This window comes from Pinus tabuliformis, chromosome 4_2 (genome assembly GCF_031772625.1).
Source record: "Pinus tabuliformis cultivar Carrire ecotype Pingquan chromosome 4_2, CPIR1, whole genome shotgun sequence".
Classification (NCBI taxonomy): Eukaryota; Viridiplantae; Streptophyta; class Pinopsida; order Pinales; family Pinaceae; genus Pinus; species Pinus tabuliformis.
In genome coordinates this window covers 1,073,940,798-1,073,961,977 of record NC_142304.1, presented here as the reverse complement: position 1 = coordinate 1,073,961,977, position 21,180 = coordinate 1,073,940,798, and the positions used below count along the sequence as shown (strand labels likewise).

The 21,180-nt window shown below is 35.0% G+C and overlaps 1 pseudogene; it reads right to left on the bottom strand.

Moving 5' to 3' along the window:
• Window positions 1-3,787: 3,787 nt before the first annotated feature.
• LOC149173362 (E3 ubiquitin-protein ligase UPL6 pseudogene) overlaps window positions 3,788-21,180 on the bottom strand; it is a 50,464-nt pseudogene continuing 33,071 nt past the window's right edge.

The window sequence follows — 21,180 nt, the reverse complement described above, 5'->3', positions numbered from 1 at the left end:
TTCCCTCCCTTGTTCTAGAAAGGAACTAGGAATAAGGTGGGAGGAAGAGCTATTGTGGTGGCATTGCACAACCTTCCTAAGTGCCTCTATTCTTTTCCTTCTTTGAGCTACTTGAATTTCTTTGAGTGAAGGTTTGAGATAAAAATAACCATTGGATCTAAGGTCTAATCCTAATAGTCAAATTGGGTCAAAATTCAAGGTGTCATTATAGATTCACCACTCTCATTAAACAATATAGTTTAACATAATCACATGAAGAAAAAAAATTTGCAAATGGTATTGATCAATATGAACTGCAATGATATTGGCCAGAAAGATATCAATAATAGTGTGATATAATGTTAACAGTTTGTTGAGGTTTGAAATTAAGTGAAATTTTTGATTCGGTTGTTGATAATAGTCATTCGTTTGTTTATAGTAGTCATAGGAGATCAATGTTGGTTGTTTTCTTTGGATACTTTATAACACTTGTTACTCGATTTAAATTCAATGAATAGTAAGAATAATAACTAAAGTAGGAGTAAATGACGTAGAACAAAGATCGATTAGTATGTAATTTGAAATAAATATTGGTAAGCTTCAATAAGTTTGGATAAAGATCCAACATTATGATAAACTAAAAACAAATCTGTAATTAAATTATGAAAAAACTGAAACAAATAACCTAAATATACAGTAATGGTATGTCTTTGTGGTTGGTGAATAGTTTGAATGTTAAAAATGCTACTTCAACAAGGGTTGAACTTATTTTATAGTTTTTTGCACTTGAATTTGATTGGTAATAAGGATTGGCATGCATTGCAATATCTCAATTTTGAATCTATGATCTGGATTGATTTGGATGTGATCCAATGGATGGGAATTTGTTATGGTTGATCCATGTGCTTTGATATGTTTTAATTGGTTGGGAGTTATTTATTCAATTTAATGTGTTGGGTGTCATTTATTGAACATAGCGGGTTGAATTGTTGAATAACACAACAATTATGGTTGACATACATAAACTTTCTATATGTGTAGGTATGAACTGTAAGGACTCTAGACACCACATATCTCCACAATGGTATGATATTGTCCACTTTGGGCCTAAGCCCTCATGGATTTTCTCTTGGGATTTACCCCAAAAGGCCTCATACCAATGGAGATATTTGTCCATCCTTATATACCCATGATCCTCTCCACTTCTAGTCAATGTGGGACTTTGGTCGTATACCCAACAATCCTCCCCTCGAACAAAGGACCATCGAGCCTCCCCTCAAACGATTATCCATCCGTCCACTCTCTACTAACCAGGATTCTCCACTCCAATGCGTTGGAAGCACACGCCTTACATGGAGCACCACCTGCCTCGAGAGCTTGCTCTATCCTAGGTCAACTCCTCTTCACCGTGTTGGGATCAGGACACGTCCATGAAGAATCCGGAGCACACCGCCTGTCTAACCGAGTTCATCCACGGATCCCATCGTGATATTACCGGGGCCCACCACCTTCATTCGATATTCCGAGGATTCATCCACTTGGCTAACTTCGAACTTTGGCTCTGATACCACTTATAAGGACTCTAGACACCACATATCTCCACAATGGTATGATATTGTCCATTTTGAGCTAAGCCCTCATGGATTTGCTCTTGGGCTTTACCCCAAAAGGCCTCATACCAATGGAGATATTTGTCCATCCTTATATACCCACGATCCTCTCCACTTCTATTCAATGTGGGACTTTGTTCGTATACCCAACATGAACATGCATTTGGGATACATAAGTCCAATTCAATTTAGTGGGGGTTGAAGTGATGGATACCTTGTACTCATGGAATAGACCATTTTGGGAGGATTTATAGTTTTATTTGTTTCTAGTTGGGGACAAAATGTATTCTACTCTTGATATTTAAAAGACTATTTATGGACAGTTGTGGGCAGAGTCAATATTTTGGGAAATTTTGGACATAAATTAAAAGATATTTGCACTTAATGTTATATAGTTTTGTTCAAATATTAGTTACACATCTCTCAATTTTTGGTGGCTTGGTGGGACTGGTACTATAACAACTATTATCCTCTGCAAAACATTAGACATCTCTCCCCTAGACTTGGATAAAATGAGCGTCACAAATTTCACTATGAATCTCTATGTAAGACACTTGAATGCCAAATCCCTTCGTGAAAGACACATACAAAAAGGCTTGTGCCCAACGTCTTTTCCAGTTTCAACACAACATGTGCATAAGCATCACTCTTGGCGACTTGAGTTTCAACAAAACAAAATAAAATGTATATTTAAACCACAAAGACGTGTCATTTAAAATAATAATAATTAAAGTTAGGCAAGCGATATTGAAATTAATTCATTCTCAAATAAAATCCAACATAATTTCAATTTAAACATAAAACCTTCAAATAAAAGAAGAATAACCCTTTGAAATCAACTAAGGTTTAGCGTAACAATTTGATTGTTGTTATATATATTTGTTGCAAGTCAACATTATTTTATAATTAATATAATATAAATGAAATGGTGAGTCAGTGTCAGACATTAATTTACAATAGATATTAAAAAATACATCTCACATTTTATATATATAAAAGAAACAATAAGCCATAAAAATTGAATAAGTTGAATGAGCCTAATTTATATGAGTTTTTTTAATTAAATTAAAATATTGAAAAAAAATATAATTGTATTTAAAATTAAATCTAAATTTTTTTATGATTAAAAAAAAAAAAAAAATTGTTTTTGAAATTATATCTCAACTCTTTATCCTGAAAAAAACGAAAAATATAAAAATATTAAACATAAATTAAATTTTTTATTAATCCACATACTTCTCCATCTAAATATTCCAAATCAAATATAACTCCCTATTATCTTTATTACAACAAATTGATATAACTCCCTATTACCTTTATCACAACAAAGTGTTCCATAAATACAAATATCGAAATCATATTTTAAGTAGTGTAACTTTATTACTGAAACTAAACCGAATATGATACTTATAGTCATTTAAAATAATAATTTAATAAAACATTATAAAAGACTTAAAGTAACATTTTAATGCATTTTTAAAACACAATTTACAAAACAAATAATCACATATGTCAATGGTAACACTTGTTCTTCGGAAGCTCACCCTACATAGAAGGCTTCTATTCAAAACTCCACTGCGTCTGTCTTAAGAAAACCACCACCAACCGTTAAGGGGGAACAATGCATTATATGAACGCATATTTTTATAAAAATGGTAATGCAACGACGTCGACATGTTGTGAAGGAATCTTAATGATGTCGACCTTAGCTCTGTTCACATATAACAATCTTAAAGTGACGAATATGCAAGCAATGAGACTGAAATCCCATGAAATGTGTCGGGATTTTAGAAAGAATTTAGTTGTAGATTCTAAGGGTGATGAAATGAGTACAGAGAGAAGGGGCGGGGAAGGTGGGGTTTCTGTTCTGGGGGATTCAAATAGAGTGAGGTTTTAGTGCAAGAGAAAAAGCTTGGAGATTATATTTTCTACAAATTCGAGTATGGCAATTAAGTCTTCTCAATTTCGAATGTGCATGGATTAAAATACTTTTCGGTGGCATAATTTCTTATGAAGCTTGGCTTAATGGAAATTTAGGACATCGATATTCTTATTAACCTTTAAATGTAGAAAAAATTACAGAATCTAGACACTAATATGTTCTCTCAAATAATGAATGCTGAATTTATCACTCTAAGAGGAAGACCTCGATGTTACTGTGCCTCGGCTGCTAAATGCATAGAGAAGATGAATGTATCTTATACAGGTAAGAAGGTATGGAAATAGGGAAGGAGCTTTATAAGATTCACACATGTTGATGAAGTTGGTAAGTGGCCAAGAGCTTCTTCGGAGACATCTTCAGGAGCAACACTTCAAATATAGATTGGAGGTTCCAAGTATCTGAAACTAAGTAATGGTCCTTGAGAACACTTAGTAACGAATTTGAAAAAAATTATTGCTGCTCCAAATTGAATTCCTTAATAGCCTGCCACAACATCTGTATTATAGGATGATCATCACTATAACCTCCAAAATAATGAACATTTGAGTGCAACTCATTAACATTCATACCCTTACCCTCCTTTGTTGAGCCTGATATAAGAAGTTGGAGCTCATGTTCATTAAACATGTCTACCCAATCAGATTGTATCAACTGTCTAAATCATCGCAAAAAAGAATACCTTCGATTATCTATTTGATCATTAAGACAATTGTTTGCCAAAAGATAAATAAATTTGATAACATCATTTCCACCAGGTAGCATTTCTTCCTCCTTTTGTTAACCATACTCATTAATTTGACTTACAAAATAGATGCCACTTGGGAAACATCACCAACATTTCCTCCTTTTGTTCACCATACTCATTAATTTGATTTACAAAATAGGTCCCGAGTTGGGAAACATCACCATCATACTTCTCTACGAACAAAATATTCTGGTATAGTATAGTTTAGGACACAAAGAAGGAAAATCTTGCAAATAGTTATGCATTTTCTTTTAGCTAGCTCAGAAAGAATGTGACAAATGGGATGTCAACTAAAATCCCATCAAACATAGCCTTTCCAAGGATTTTTCCAAGAAACTCAAAATATTGGAGATGTTCAGAATATATTTTGGCAGATGTAGGATTTGAATAGAGAAAATGATCAACAATTTCCTTGAAAATCCCATACTATATATCAAATGTTGTTTTTGGTATGTTCTCCATAAAATATTTGAAATACCACCCCCATCAATTCTAGCCTCTTCAACTCCAAATTCATTCACAAATGTTACGTGAATTATTCCCCTAAGTTGGTCTCTTGTCAATCCATTTAATTCCATGAATGCATCCTCAACAACTCGGTCTCACCTTATCCTACTTTGGTATCACTCAAAAGACTCTATGTGAGAGCTTCTGTTTTTTTCTCTAGTTGAGGCTAACAGTGGAGTATAAATCTGAACCCTTTTTGTAAATGGCACAAACAATGGTGCTCATTTCAGTAGGTCATGAGCAATTGGATTTTTATTTCTAGCCTTATTGTAGAAGAATATTCCCTCAACTACATCACGAGCATGAAATTCATCTAATGATGTAAATTCTTTCCTACAATTCCAACCCTGCAACTATGCCAAGAGTTCAACTGCTAACATGCATATCTCTCTCCTTGTAACTAAAATCCTTTTTGAGTTGATATATATTGAACAAACTTCTCAAGATGTTTAGGAAACCTAGAGGGGATCACCCATAGCAGTGGCCAGAATGCCTCTTTCAAAATGTTAACTATCTCCTTGACATCTTGCAATGAAAGTGGCTTCTGTTGTTCATGGAACTCCTCATTATTAGTTATTTTCAACATGTGCCTACAAAATGGATAGAAAACAAACCAAAAAACCTCAAAATTTATAATGAAGATTTAAGTTTGAGAAACAAGTGTGTGCTTTGAAGAAAAATAGTCAGAATCACTAGAACATGTAACACTTTGCTAGGGGTGTGAATAAGATCTAAACATCATGGTACCATAGCTACAAGCATGCAATGGAGCATTTAGAATATGCATCTATGCAACAAACAAAATTCCCACTTCACTGACTGATACAACTGCAATAATTCAATCACTGCTGCAAGACAATGTAGTTGGATAACTCTCTTAGTAGAACAACAAAACACTTGGCAAGTCAAATCCTGATTTAAATGAATTTTTCATCAACCTCTACATAAGCTTCATAAGCATTGAGTAGCATGAGGAAGCAACATCCTGCTAAAGAAAATAAGCAAAGAAACCAGAAAATGAAGCCTCTCATGTTGTTTTAAAAATGCAAATGTTTTTTATAAGATAAAAAAGAGAATGGAATATTTTATTTCTTCCACATCCTTAAGGAGAAATACAAATTAACAAAAAAAAGGGATTTCAAGGACAATAAATATAACTACCATTCGAATAGTGTTGTTACTTGTAAGAAAAAAATCCAAGAACTGATTTTTTTTTCTTTCAAAGTACCTATAAAATACTAACATCTCAGGGTCCATTTCTTTCGTTACCATATTTTTTTCATGAATGGTAATAATGGCAAGATTCATGCTTACATTTTCCTTCTTGAAAATCACTGCAATCATTACAATAGTTTTTAACTAACTACCATCATAATGATCATGAATATAGGGAGGGATCAACTACTTGATAAATGACAAAGATGAGATGCAATAGATCAAGTCGTTGATACAATGACTCATACCTTTACAAAACAACAAACATACGAAGTCCAACCACACAAACCCCGATTATAGGGGAATGTAGTGTTCCATGGGGTTGAGCCCCCTTACCTGGGAATTGTGATTCTTCATTCCCTCATGCTCCAAGGACTTAGGGTCATCTGGGGGTTGATTCCCCATGCTCCAAAAACATGGTATTCATTGAAACTTTGAAGGGGGATGTTTCCTCAAATTTGGGGTGGTTTCCCAGGCAAAAGGGGTCGTTTCCTTAGAGAAAATCTCAATTTTTTTAATAAAACATTAAAATTTTAATTGTTATGAAGCACGGAAAGGTTTCATTGTTATGAAGTGGTGGATTGTTAAAATTTTCATTAAGTCTTGAGAGTCGTGGAAGTCGTCGAACCACTGCAAGAAATCGTCATCGCCCTCGTTGAAGTTGTGGAAGCCACCGTTGTTGCTTCTCTTCCACATTCTCTCAAATTTTCATTTATTTTCTTTAGTTTTATGATGCAGGAACCCCCGCTTTACCCATAATATGCATATAGACTATGCATAAACCATTTTCTGCCCAGGAATTTATATGACCATCAGGTCAAAGATAAATTATAACTAAACAATGGGTTAAGGCCCCTTTAATTAGAATTCATGTGGAATGATTTATTTATTAACCACATAGTCTAGCCCTTCCAATCCTTTCTATTGGGACTTAATACATCCTCATAAACCTTTATTAATTCATATGGTCGCACATATATCCAACCTCCACTTTATACCTTTGGTTCATAATTGGACTTAACCGTAAAACTCTCTATCAGCGCTTTAATTCATTATAAACCCTTTATAATAGATAACACATAAAACCACATAAATCATACCTTTTCCACCAATCCTCGGCCTTTGCACAGTTACCGATGTTACCTTTATCGGATCAATTCTCCACCATTGATTTCATTGTTTAATCCAACGGTTGACGTTACATCCGATCAACGAAACCAATCGTTGATCATGCGTCGTAGATCTTCACCTCATTCGATCCAATGCTTCACAACAATATCGACCGGATAACTAGTATGAGGATTACTCACCCGATAAAGCAGTTTCCTCTTTCTCCTTGGCTGCTATGTATCGAATGGTTAATGGAATCAGGTGCTCACCCTTTAATACCACTTACGGTTTTGAGGCCGCTCAAAATCTGCTTTCGCTTGTAAACCCGCTTTCCTTCTTTGGTTAAATCCCGATCTATTTAAAGCCTGATGATCGTAGATGTTATACCATCGACGACTGCTATGGCTTTCTGGATTCCTCATCCATTAACTCTTGCATTGATCTCTGTCGTTCACTTCTTTGTCTTTACACTGTGCGATTTAATCATGGCCGCTTATCTCCTTCAATCCCATCCGTTGATCTCCAAGATCTAATGGTTGCAGTGCAACAACTCTTCACCTTCCCTCTCTTCTCTTTGCTTATGTTTTACATTATTTCTTCAGTGTTTCTATGGTTTCGGGTTTCTTCAAGGTTCTGATCCCTTGGCTGTTTCATTGCGCACTTCCTCCTGAGCTTTGGCTTTGATCTTTCTAATGGATTCAATGATCCATTATGATCCTCCTCTTCATGTATTTCTCTGTGTAATCATCGAACTTCGCCTGCAACTCTCTGTTACATAGAATATGCTAATTCATTCATTCATCATTCAATATTTGATAACACACTTATATAAATTGGAATTTGAATCTCTGTGCATATATATATCAACAAACAATTACATAATGAGACTCTTGGTCTCTCCTCGGCCTAATCTTCTAATTAATGGCCTCTGATCATCATTTACCCGTAGGCTTACAAACACAACTAAATTTCTAACTCTCTCTATCTAACCTCTCTCTTTTTTGATCATGCCTTTTAGGCTTACATTTACACAGAGGGATTCTAAAACCAATTTCTTGCTCAGATCCATAAACTCCTCAACAAAATTCCTAAATCTCTTCCTCATTCCTAAGGATTCTCTCAAATCCACAAAATCATGAACTAACTCCTAATTTAATATTTACATTCAATTCTCAATCCTCTCATCACTCAACTATCTTAAATCTATCATAGTGTCCTACATTCGAGAACATTTACAATTATGCCTCACAATATTCAATTAATTCCTATTCTCATTAAAATCACTCAAAACATTAAATAATTACATTAATTCAATACTTAGGAAACCAACTTCCTTGAAACACAAGACCCCCTATGTCTACTAAAATACAATGATAATGTTGAGTTGAATGCTCCTACATCAGAATCCCCAAGTAAGAAAAATTATGACCTCCTGGTCATAAGTTTGGATAATTGATTCCTCCTGGATCCTAGACTTTATTTTGTAACTTGTCTTTGTTTGTCCATTGTTCTATCACTGTTGTTGTCTGCTGCTGTTCTCCAGGTCTCCATACCTTATGTTGTAATGCTCCACTTTCCCTGCTTTCATAGTTTGCTACTGTCTTCCTCTTGTTGTTACTCCTTTCCTTTCTTGTTGTTGTCTTCTTCTGAGACACTTTCATCATTAACCTTCTTATCAGTTCAATTTCTCTGTCCAGTATATCCTCAATTTGCTAACTGTTTCCATCTCTTGATTGATGAACTCTCCTTTTTTCTTATTCTTCACTTATCCTGATCGCTTCCTTTTCATCCTTACCCTCTTCTTTACTGTTATTTTGCACCTTTTCTGTTGCTGCTGCTATATTGTCTTTCAGAACAATTTCCTGCTTCTGTTTCCTGCACTTGTCAACTTCTTCTTGATTATTATTTATGACAACTTCTTTGTCATCCTTCTTCAACAATTTATCCTGAACATTTATCCTCTGCTCTTCTAACTTTCTCCTTTGAAAGTCTAACTCTCTATATAACTCAATGATTTTACTTGGAGTAAACTTTGGAAATTTTACACAATCTCCTATTTCTTCATTTGTTATTGACCCATCATCACATGGTCCTTCTTCCTCTGCTAAATCTTTCTTAACATCCTTCAGTAGATGTCCTTCCTCTTCTTCTTTCATTTGGCTATCCTCCTGTGCCAAATATGTTCCAGTTTTTGCAACAAAATCTTCAATTATAAGACAATCATCATAATAAAAAATATAAGGCTTCTGTACCTCTTCTTCCTTTGGCAACACTTCAGTATGTTGCTCTGATCTCTCTTCTTCTGTCAGCATATCAGTATGCTGATTCAAACTCAAAGAAATCTTGGGATTGTCAAATGGTCTCTCCTTCTCATCATTTATTTCAATGATGTCTTTTAGCACTTGTCCACTTAGCAAATTGATTCATTTCCAGTCTCTTTGTCATATTCTGCTCCAAAACTTTCATCTTCTGGAAGGTATTCTTTCATGTTTTTGATAGCTTTGAAAGACTGCCTATCTTCTTCCAAACCTACAATCATACACAAATCATTAATTTTAAAAATACAAGACCTTTTGGTCTCACTTGATGCTTCAGTCATCAAGTCTTCTGGCTACTTTGAATCATTCATATGATCCAACTCCTTTGACTCTTCATCACATTCAAAAATTAATGGTCCACGTTTTGGTTCACATATTGAAACTTCAACATCTTCTTTAGCATATTCCTTTTGCTGTAGCTCAACTCTTTCGAGCTTCTCTGTCTTCAATTTGAAATCTATAATCTGTTCAAATTCCCTTAACTCCTTTATTAACTACATATTCACCTGTTGTTCCCTCTTCTCTTGTAGCCTCTGCCACTTCACTCTCTTTCTCATGACATAACCATATTTCTATTTGAGCTCATTTCTCTGCAACATTTCCATTAATACTTTAAGCTGAACTGCTATCTCAGCCTTCTCCCTCTCATATTCTTCTTTACTTAACTGTCTTTGTATGCCATTTTCCTTGGCATCTCTTTTCTTCTATCCTTGGCTGTGGTTTCTTTTAGAACCTCTGTTATGATTGTCACTAGTCATCATCCTCTCCATCTCTATGAGTTCCTCACTCACTCACTATGAGTTGCACTAAAGCCTCTACAATATCAAGTTTGCCCTACTGCCACCTACCTCACCAAGCTCTCCTTTGTACTTGGTCTTTTGGCAAGCAATTGGTTCTCTCTCTCTAGAACCTGCTTTGAGCAATTATCTTTGCTCCTTCTAGGCTTCAACTCATCGGTAATTTCCAAGAACACAACTGCCCTCTTTATCCAATATCTGTTGGAATTCCTCAAGGTTCTGCCACATTTCTGCTTTCACTTAGAAACTCTTACGAGCTTCCTTTATCTCTTAGCAATTCTACCCACATCCTTTGTGGAATTGCCTTTGGGAGTTGCAATAATACTTTTGCATCAATGCAAAGACTACAACTTTCCAATCTTCAAATCCAATTAAAATAAAACCATATCATGTTACCTTCAAGATCTCTGTCTGATCTTGTCCTCCCATTCACCTGCACTTTTGAATGGACTATCCTTTCCACTGGCCTTCAGATGTATCTTCAAACTCTATTACTTCAAGAACTTACAAAGTCCCTATTATAGTTTAACTATTGTAATCCTTCTCTAATCATTCATTCAATATTTTCTAATCATTAGAAAAATTTGCATACCTTCACCTACCTTCAGGATCTCACCATTTCTGCAAATCTGTTTCAGTATATCTTTATGCTTCCACTGCACAAATTCTCAATATTCAACTAATGTCAATCAGATGTAGGATCTGATTCCTTCTTCCAATCTTTCGGCTTTATCTTGGCAAAGCTTAACTATCGGCAACAATTTCTCCATTGCTGAGTTTTCTTCCACTCAGAAATCCTTATGAGTTTCTTTCATTACTGCTTCTTAAGACTTGATCTTCTTTTGCTAAGATACTTCATTAGCTGCAACTATCAATCTTCAATCTATTTCTTTATCTAGCAAAACTCAAATCAAAGTTAAATAAAACAATACCTACATGATTTCACAAGCAGTCTCCATTCACTCTTCACATTCGAGTGAATCTCCATTCTTCAAAACATTGCTATGGATTCTTTATGTTCCTGCAATCTCATTACTCACTTGCCTCTAAGAACTTAACTATTCTTCTCCAATTTCAATTTCAAACATTTCACAATTCCTATTATACAGATTCATTGGCCATAAATCACTTGCTCTACTTTCCACAAAATATGAACGTTATATCAAAATGCAGGAACATCAAGATTAGTATTCCTCTTACCAATCTCTCAGCTTACCCTGGTCGCTTAACTGTCAGATTAAAATCTGATCTCTCTTGCTTGCATACACATCTTTCCACATGTCTCTGTTCTAAATTCTTTCAAAGAAAATTTCACACATTATTTCTTTGTTCTGCTCTGATACCAAATGACACAGGATTACCCCTGCTTTACCCACAGTATGCATATAGACCTATGCATAAACCATTTTCTGCCCAGGAATTTATATGATCATTCGGTCAAAGATTCATTATAACTGAACAATGGGTTAAGGCCCCCTTAATTAAAATTCATGTGGAATGATTTATTTATTAACCACATAGTCTAGCCCTTCCAATCATTTCTATCAGGAGTCAATACATCCTCATAAACCTTTATTAATTCCTATGGCTGCACATATATCCAACCTCCACTTTATACCTTTGGTTCATAATTGGAATTAACCGTAAAACCCTTTATTAGCACTTTAATCAATTATAAACCCTTTATAATAGATGACACATAAAACCAAATAAATCATACCTTTTCTGCCAATCCTCCGCCTTTGCACAGTTACCAATGTTACCTTTATCGGATCAATTCTCCACCATTGATTTCATTGTTTAATCCAATGGTTGATGTTACATCTGATCAACGAAACCAATCATTGATCCTGCACCATAGATATTCACATCATTCGATCCAACGCTTCACAACAATATCGGCCGAACAACTAGTACGAGAATTACCCACTCGATAAAGCAGTTTCCTCTTTCTCCTTGGTTGTTATGTGTCGAATGGTTAATGGAACCGGGTGCTCACCCTTCAATACCACTTATGATTTTTAGGCCGCCCGAAATCCACTTTCGCTTGTAAACCCACTTTCCTTCTTTGGTTAACTCCCAATCTATTTAACGCCTGATGACCATAGATGTTATACCATCGATGGCTACGACGGCTCTCCAGATTCCTCATCTGTTAACTCTTGCATTGTTCTCTGTCATTCACTTCTTTGACTTTATGTTGTGCGATTTAATCCTGGCTGCTTATCTCCTTCAATCTCGTCCACTGATCTCCAAGATCCAATGGTTGCGGTGCAACAACTCTTCACCTTCCCGCTCTTCTCTTTGCTTATGTTTTACACTATTTCTTCAATGTTTCTATGGTTCCGGGTTTCTTCAAGGTTCTAATCCCTTGGCTGTTTCACTGTGCACTTCCTCCTGAGCTTTGGCTTTGATCTTTCTAATGGATTCAACGATCCATTATGATCCTCCTCTTCATGTATTTCTCTGTGTAATCGCCAAACTTTGCCTACAACTCTCTGTTACACAGAATATGCTAATTCATTCATTCATCATTCAATATTCGATAACACACTTATATAAATTGGAATTTGAATCTTTGTGCATATATATATCAACAAATAATTACATAATGAGACTCTTGGTATCTCCTCAGCCTAATCTTTTAATTAATGGCCTCTTATCATCATTTGCCTGTAGGCTTACAAACACAACTAAATATCTAACTCTCTCTATCTAACCTCTCTCTTTTTTGATCATGCCTTTTAGGCTTACATTTCTACAAAGGGATTCTAAAACCAATTTCTGGTTCAAATCCATAAACTCTTCAACAAAATTCCTAAATGTCTTCCTCATTCCGAAGGATTCTCTCAAACCCACAAAACCATGAACTGACTCTTAATTTAATATTTACAATCAATTATCAATCCTCTCATCACTCAACTATCCTAAATCTCTCATATTCTCCTACATTCGAGAACATTTACAATTATGCCTCACAATATTCAATTAATTCATATTCTCATTAAAATCACTCAAGAACATTAAATAATTACATTAATTAAATACTTAGGAAACCAACTTCCTTGAAACACAAGACACCCTATGTCTACTAAAATACAATGATAATGTTGAGCTGAATGCTCCTGCATTGTTTTAGTTACTCATGTAGTTCTAGTAATCACTAGGAATCACTGTGTAATTTTGCATCAAAGTTTTATTAAAATTTAGTATTTATAATTTTTAAGTCAATTCAAATTGAAAACCCTTGTTGCATCCTACAATTTACAAGTTACAACTATGAGTCAGAGTTATTTTGGGAACAGTGGGAATAGTGATGACAACTAAAGTGGTAGTGAGTCACATGATGCACAAGAAGAAATTGAAAGTAGTCACATGAGGGAAAGAAATTAAAATAGGCCTTTACATGGTGTAGATTTTGAAGGCCAACCAAGAGATCTAGAAAAATTTTCAAAGGGGACATTTAATCGTCTAAAATCACTTCTAATCTATGTAACCAAACTTTCAAAAAACAATCCAAAAGTTGGTGGTGGCTCACATGATTGAGTCTACAATATTTGTGAGCATCACTTTATTAGTAGCTATTCTAGGGTGAAGCAACATATTTTGGTTACTACAGGTAAAGGGGTTAATATGTGTCCCTCAAAGAACCTGAATGCAGCTCAAAGAGAGCAACTTTGGAGGCTAGAAAAGGCAGCGAGTGGAAAAGGACTATTTTGTAGCAAAAATGTTAATCCATGCATAAATATGCCTCCATCCAGTTCTTCATAAAAAAGGCAAGGGGTTCTACTGGTGCATCTCATTCTTGTGTAATGGGTGCTATAGTGTTTGGGATGTACAATGTTCTAGATCGAGATGAAACAGATGATGCAATTTCCATATTTCTTTTTGCCAATGGAATTCCCTTCCATGTTGTTCGTACTCCATATTACAAGGAAATGGTCAAAGCAATTGCAAAAAAAGTGCCTTCATATGTACCACCCAGAGAACATAAGCTAAGAACAACAATTTTAGATAGAAAAGTGTCCAAAATTAATATGCAAAAAGAGAGAATGAGACAAACATGGTTGATTTTTGGTTGCTCTATTAATGGATGGATGGGCTAGCATCTGGAAACTCCTACTAATCAACATCATAGTGACATCTGCAGAAGATTCGTTCTTTCTTAAATTTGTTGACTTTTCTGAAAGCACAAGGATGAATCTTTCCAATTTGAACTTCTTTGAGAAGTTATAGAGGATGTTTGATCTGATAGTGTGGTGCAATTTGTGATAGATGCAACAACAGTTTGTAGCTTAGCGGGGTTATTTATTCAAAGTAGGCATCAACATATTTTTCAGACTCCTTGTTGTGTGCATGCACTCAATAATGCACTGAAGGACATTGGAAAAATTCATTGGATATCAGACTTGGTGACAAGTACTAGAGATGTGCAGATGTTTAAAAACAGCCACCACACCTCCTTAGCCATGTTCAGGGATCACACGAGGAAGGAATTTTTCAAGCCCACCGATACTAGATATGCTAGCTATTTTCTCTTATTAAAGAGGATGCTAGAGGTATAAGAACCATTACAATCCTTGGTTGTGAGTCCAGAGTGGGGAAGGTGGTATGAATAAAAGACATACTTGGGGAAGAATGTCATGCTTCAGGTGTTGGATAATGATTGGTGGGAATATTTTTCTTATTTAGTGTCATTCTTAGTCCCTATTGTGGAGGTCATTCGTTACACTGATTTAGATGCTTCTAGTTTTGGGGAAATCTATGAGACCATTGGTAGCATGTTGGGTCATGTGAAGGCATCCATTTAGCAGAGGGATCCCTCATTAGAGTTCTATACATCCCAGATTCGACCCATAATTCATCATAGGTTGGATCACATTAACACACATTTGCACATGGAAACATATGCATTAAACCCAAAATGGTATGTTTAAAGGCTTGGGAGAATGCCTCCTATTGATGATCATGAGGTAAAGAATGGCTTCCTATATGAAATTGCAAAGATGTATAGTGAGGAGGAGGGGGGAAACTTCGAAGACAGTTTGTTCAGTTTGCATCTCTTAGTGGCCCCTTAAACACACGTGGTGCTTGGGTAGATCACATAGATCTAGTCCAAGATGACCCGATTGGTTGGTGGAGAATGCATGGGGATGGTGTTCTAGAGCTCAAACATCTAGCTATGCATTTGTGGTCTCAGATTGCTAGTTCCTATGCAACAGAGAGGAATTGGTCCACATATAGCTTCATCCACTCTATAAAAGGAAAACTCTTACCTTTAGAAGAGCTGAGAAGTTAGTTGTTGTGCATAGTGCCCTATGTCTTGAGCATAGGAAGACACTTGAGTATTTGAAGGGAGCAACAACACGTTATGGGATGTTGATTAAGAGGATGATGCACAAGTAGATATGGAGGAGGGACTTGTTGAGACAGAGATGGGGTTGGTTGGTGTGACACTTAGCATGTTTGAGAATGCAAGTGATTCTGATTCAGATTGTGACATGGTTGATCCTAATTTATTCATGCAACAACTGGATGCTTTGACTAGTAGGGCATTACCTTGAGAAATTATGCTCATTTGTCATTTGATATGTTCATATGTTATTAACTTATTTTATTTTTTGCTTCATGCTTCAGTTGTAGACTTCAATTTATTTTGAATCTTGATATATGATATATTACACTTGACTCTATAAAAATTTCACTCTTGATGTATCACTGATCAGACTTGACTTTTATTTAAATATTCAGTATTCATAGTTGAAACTTCAATATGGTTTAAAACTTTAAACATTTATTTTCATTGTACATTGTTACACTTTACAGTTACAAACTTACATGTATGATGTATGATCATGCTTTTCGTTTTAAATTTGTTTCAGTTATATGAGTCATAGATTTATCATTCATGATGTAAGTGTTATATTAATAATTATATAATGATAAAGATAGTTAAATTATAAAATTTCAATGATATATCATATATTTTATATCTATAAGTTTTTAGTATTTTTCGTATGTCAGGGTCGCTTCTGTTAAATACCCCGACATCACCCCATGTTTCCTAAAAATTGGTGGAGATCGTTTGCATAGGCCACTCTTACATATCCCCGATCCCCCATCCCCACATCTTGGAAACATGGTGGAACTTTGTAAAAAAGAGAATTGAGTATTTTATCTCTTCCACAACCTTAAAGAGAAATACAAATTTAAAAAAATGGATTTTAGTGACAATCCATAGAAATACCATTCGAACAATGTTGTCACTTGTAAGAACAAATCCAATAAATATATTTTTTTCAAAGTACCTGTCAAAGACTAACATCGTAGGGTCCATTTCTTTTATTGTCATATTTTTTCATGAATAGTAAAAATGGCAAGATTCATGCTTACATTTTCTTGGTTGAAAATCGTTGCAAACAGTCACATAGTTGTCAACTACTTGTCATCATAACGATCATGAATATACGTAGGGATCAATTACTTGATAGATGAACAAAGCTAAGATGCAATAGATCAATTCATTGAAACCATGACTCAAACCTTTACACAACAACAAAGATATCAAGTCCAAGCATACAAACCCTGGTTGCAAGGGAAATGTTTCCAAGGCCTCCGTAAATGACCACCTTTGGCTCAAGTGACTTAGAACAGAAAATACTGATATGCAATTTGAGTTAAACAAATCCAAGGGAAGTATTAAGGATTTGGTCAAGAAAATTTAAGAAGTTTGTTGCTTGTGGGTTTCTGAAAAGAGTAATCTGGAAGGCATTGTTGCAAAGTTGTAGAAATAACTTGATTTGATGGTGTCCTCAGTGTGAGAAAAGAAAGATGTAGTTGTAGAAATTTGAGTTAGTTGGCCTTTAGATACTCAAAATCCTTATGAAATGAAGCTATAACAACTAACTTTTTAACTGAGAATGGAATGCTAGTCTTACAGAGACCTTAAGCCTCCATGAATTTAGAAACATAAACAAAAAGGGAAAAAAACATGAATGACTTGAGGATGGCATGTCCAACTTAACGCCTCCATTAATGTGGCATTGCCAAAGCTAAAAAATTAGCATTATAATTATCATGCAGGGGACTAAATATTGATATTTACATGCTCAAATAGTAATATGACCCAAAATCCTTGTATCAATTACCATTTCTTACCTTATTTATGCTTGCACATTGTTGGTAGTATAGGAATTATAAATTCATGATGCCTTTTTGTGTATCAATATATCTATATATGGTACGTAAACCTGGCAACTAGAGAATGTAAATCATATCTAACATAATGGAACCAAAATCAGACTTGTGGTCAATTCGATAAAAGACTTCAGCCACAACATTATTGTTGTCGATCATGCACACAACACATTTCACCTTGGCAAGGTCTCCCTTATGCACAACTATTAAAATTTAAAACCTCTAAGTAAGGAAGGACGTCGCTGAAAACAACACAAAAGACTAGAAACACTATAGTGAACCCAACTAAGAGTACTATGCATTTTCACCGCGAAATATCCCAAGGAATGTATAACTTTGCATGGACATCATGCAACGTCCAACAAGGCATGCACACCATGAAAATTCCCATAAGGTATGTGAATCGATTTCCATTCTACAAACAATTGGCAGATATATTGTACATAGAACAAAATGTTACCTTTCCAGAGCTATATGAGACCCCTATATTTCAAGTAGCTTGAAGTCTTACCTCTCTACCATAAAATTAAATTATGTCCATGTCAGGCTCTCGGTCAAGTATAATGAACTTGGAAGATGGAATAGCCATCACATATTCCATTTAGACATAAAAAATCCTAGGATTCAAAATAGTTTCTAGCAAAACAATTCAGAGGCTAGCTCTTCTTTTCCATTTCAATGATTCTTACTCATCCATAATTGAGAGAGTCAAAATGGTTGCAAGCAAGGCCAACTTGAACAAGTCTAATCAATCAATCCATAAAGTCATGCTCATGTAAATTGTGTTTCCATGCTCATGAGTTAAGCATGCACTGCATGTATCACCCTAAATCATACGATTATGCATCTCAATCTGGAAGGAAAGCTTCAACAAGTATAAACAATCAATCAATAAAGTTATGCTTATGTATAGTGTGTTGCAATGATTATGAGTCAAGCATGCCATACAATAAAAACCCCAAGTCATATGTATATGCAATATATAAGTGTAAATTTTCCTAGCGTCTACAGGGTAACATTGTAATGTACTCTCGTCTTTGTCATCAACAGTAAGTTTTCTAACACTTTAGTTAGGCCGTTATCTTGGAAGTATAAACTATTTATATGTATCTAATAGTAGAAGGAACCAAAAATATGCAAGAATATATTGAAATGTCCAATAACAAACTATTCCAACCCACAAGCAACTCATATAATCACAAAAAATTCTTAAAAATCCTAATATCCATTTCACAATTAAGAGATTGGAAATACTATTCTCCTTATAGTTAACACGTGATATAATAGGTTACTATAGCCTCATTCAAATTGGCATCAAGCACATATGTAGGAGAAAAAAAATAAAAAGAAAAAACCCAAACTCAATTCATATCTAATCTAATAACAAATAAATTACAGTGACAAAGCCATTAGCTTGTAAGTTGTTAGTGAATTGAAACTAAAGATCTTCAAAAATGCTCTTACACCTCATATTCTAATAACTAAATATCAATGCTTAGATCCATACCATCTCTAGACGTCTTTGCAAAGTGGCTTCAATATTTTTTAAATATTGTTATGGATATAAATTATATAAAATAAAAATAAATAATGTAAATATTAAATAATCGAAATAATACTTATGCTAAGTGGTCATTAAGTTAAGTGAAAAGGCATGTCTAAAAGACATGCCCTGTCATGAAAGGACACATGCTTAGGTATATAATCATGGCCTCATTGTAACATTCAACATCCTTGTACACACACACACACACACACATATATATATATAATTATAAATACCTTTTGTGTAGTTTTACATTAAAGCCGACAATATATAAGTTTTGTTGCTTCTTGGCCAAAGATTTGTTGGGTTGTGTTATATTCTTTCCATGACTAGCCCACATAGTTAACCAGGGGGGTTAGAAGGGGGGTAGAGCCCCCCCTTCGTTGTGCCGATTGCATAGGCGAGGGGGGTGGGTCACAGGGGGTTTGAGGGGTGCAGGTAACCCCACTCTATGGGGTCCAGGGCAGCGCCCCAGAAAATTTTATTTTTGGACCCTATATTACGTTTGGTGGACCTACATATGGTTTTGTGCATGATTTTTCGCACATGGTTTGGACGCGATGGTTTTCGGTCCATGGTTTTGGACGTGATGGTTTTTGGTCCATGGTATTGGATGCTTCAACATGTATAAATATGTATTGTAACATTGAAAGGAACATAATGAAAAATCAAGCTAGTAGTCTCGATTTTGGGATCCAGGGGAAAATCTTTGTGTATATGTCTTTTATGTGTTATGCTCTCGCATTGTTTATTTTTTGTGTTTTAGAATTCGTATGCAGGTAATTTTTGTACATGGTTAAAACCTATAAGATTTAAAAAAAAGTTACAATTTTCTGCCTACTAGAAAATTTATTCAACCTAAGGAATCTATGCAAACATAGTCTGTGAAGTCTGAGAATGATTCAAATGATGATGTTACCTTACACATGAGGTTTCAAGTAAAACAGTCGACAAAACAACCTAGTAAAGGTTCCCCTATGCATGGTGTTGACTCCAAGGATGAGAATGATATTCGAATTACATAGTACTTGCAGAAAACTAAATTTCCAAATCCATCACCTTGTTTAGTAAATCCATCACCTTCTTTAGCAAAGCCATCACCTTCTATATCAAATCCAAAGGCTTTCAAGAAGAAGGTGCTACCCGTTAAGAGCATAACAATCAGTGCAAAAAAGTTGAAAGCGGGGGAATTTCCTCCTGGACCTAGAGAAGGTCAGAAGTGGACAACTTTGTAGCATAAGGGAGTGATTTTCCCTCTTCCTTACAAGCCTCATGTAGTCAAGCTTCTTTATAATGGAAAACTAGTTGATCTAACTCCTGAAGAAGAGGAAATTTCCTCTATGTTTTTTATCATGAAAAACACTGACTATGCAAGAAAGCCAAAATTCATAGAGAACTTTTGGCATGATTGGAAGAAAATTCTTAGGCCAGAGCATGTTAGTCAAAAGTTTGAACTCTGCAATTTTACACCAAAATATGATTGGCATCTCAAGAAAAAGAGAAGAAGAAATAAATGAGTGCAAAGGAAAAGAAAGATTTGAAAGAATAAAAGCTAAAGCAAGAGGAAAAATGCTTGTGGCCTAAGGATATCGAGTCTTAGTGGGTGAACTGCAAGGAAATTTCATGATGGAAAGACTATTTACATGACACATGAAATTCAGTTCTTCCAACTATGCAAGATAAATGGGCCTCACTCAATCCAAAATTAGGCATTGTTTGCTAGTATGGTGATGTGGACCTCAGTATACAATTTGAACAATGTAATGGATTTCATTTCTTATGCACAGATGCTGGGGGTAAGCACCATAACACCAAGGAAAAATATGGAGTTTAGAATAAACTTATAACTTTTATACGTGGAATAGGAATCCCTTCACTTTTAAAGGTGGTGGTTCATGAGGCAATATTTTATAACTCATTAACTCGATTCTTCCTTATGCTCAAAGATGTCTGTACTAAATGTGTCCTAAAGTATACTGTGCACTAAAGGACAATATATTTAACAATCAATTAAATCAATTGTGGTTTTTGGGGGTTGAGGAATTATTTTATAGGCACACTTTACAAGGTTGTCACATTGTTTCAAACAAAAGGCATGAGTGTAGTTGTCTCTTGTAGGGAAGTACCTTATATGTATCTCAAAGGGCTAATTTTTAGGTATGTACTCAAAATTATCACGTATTTTCTTCAATGGATGCGTGGATCTTCAACTAG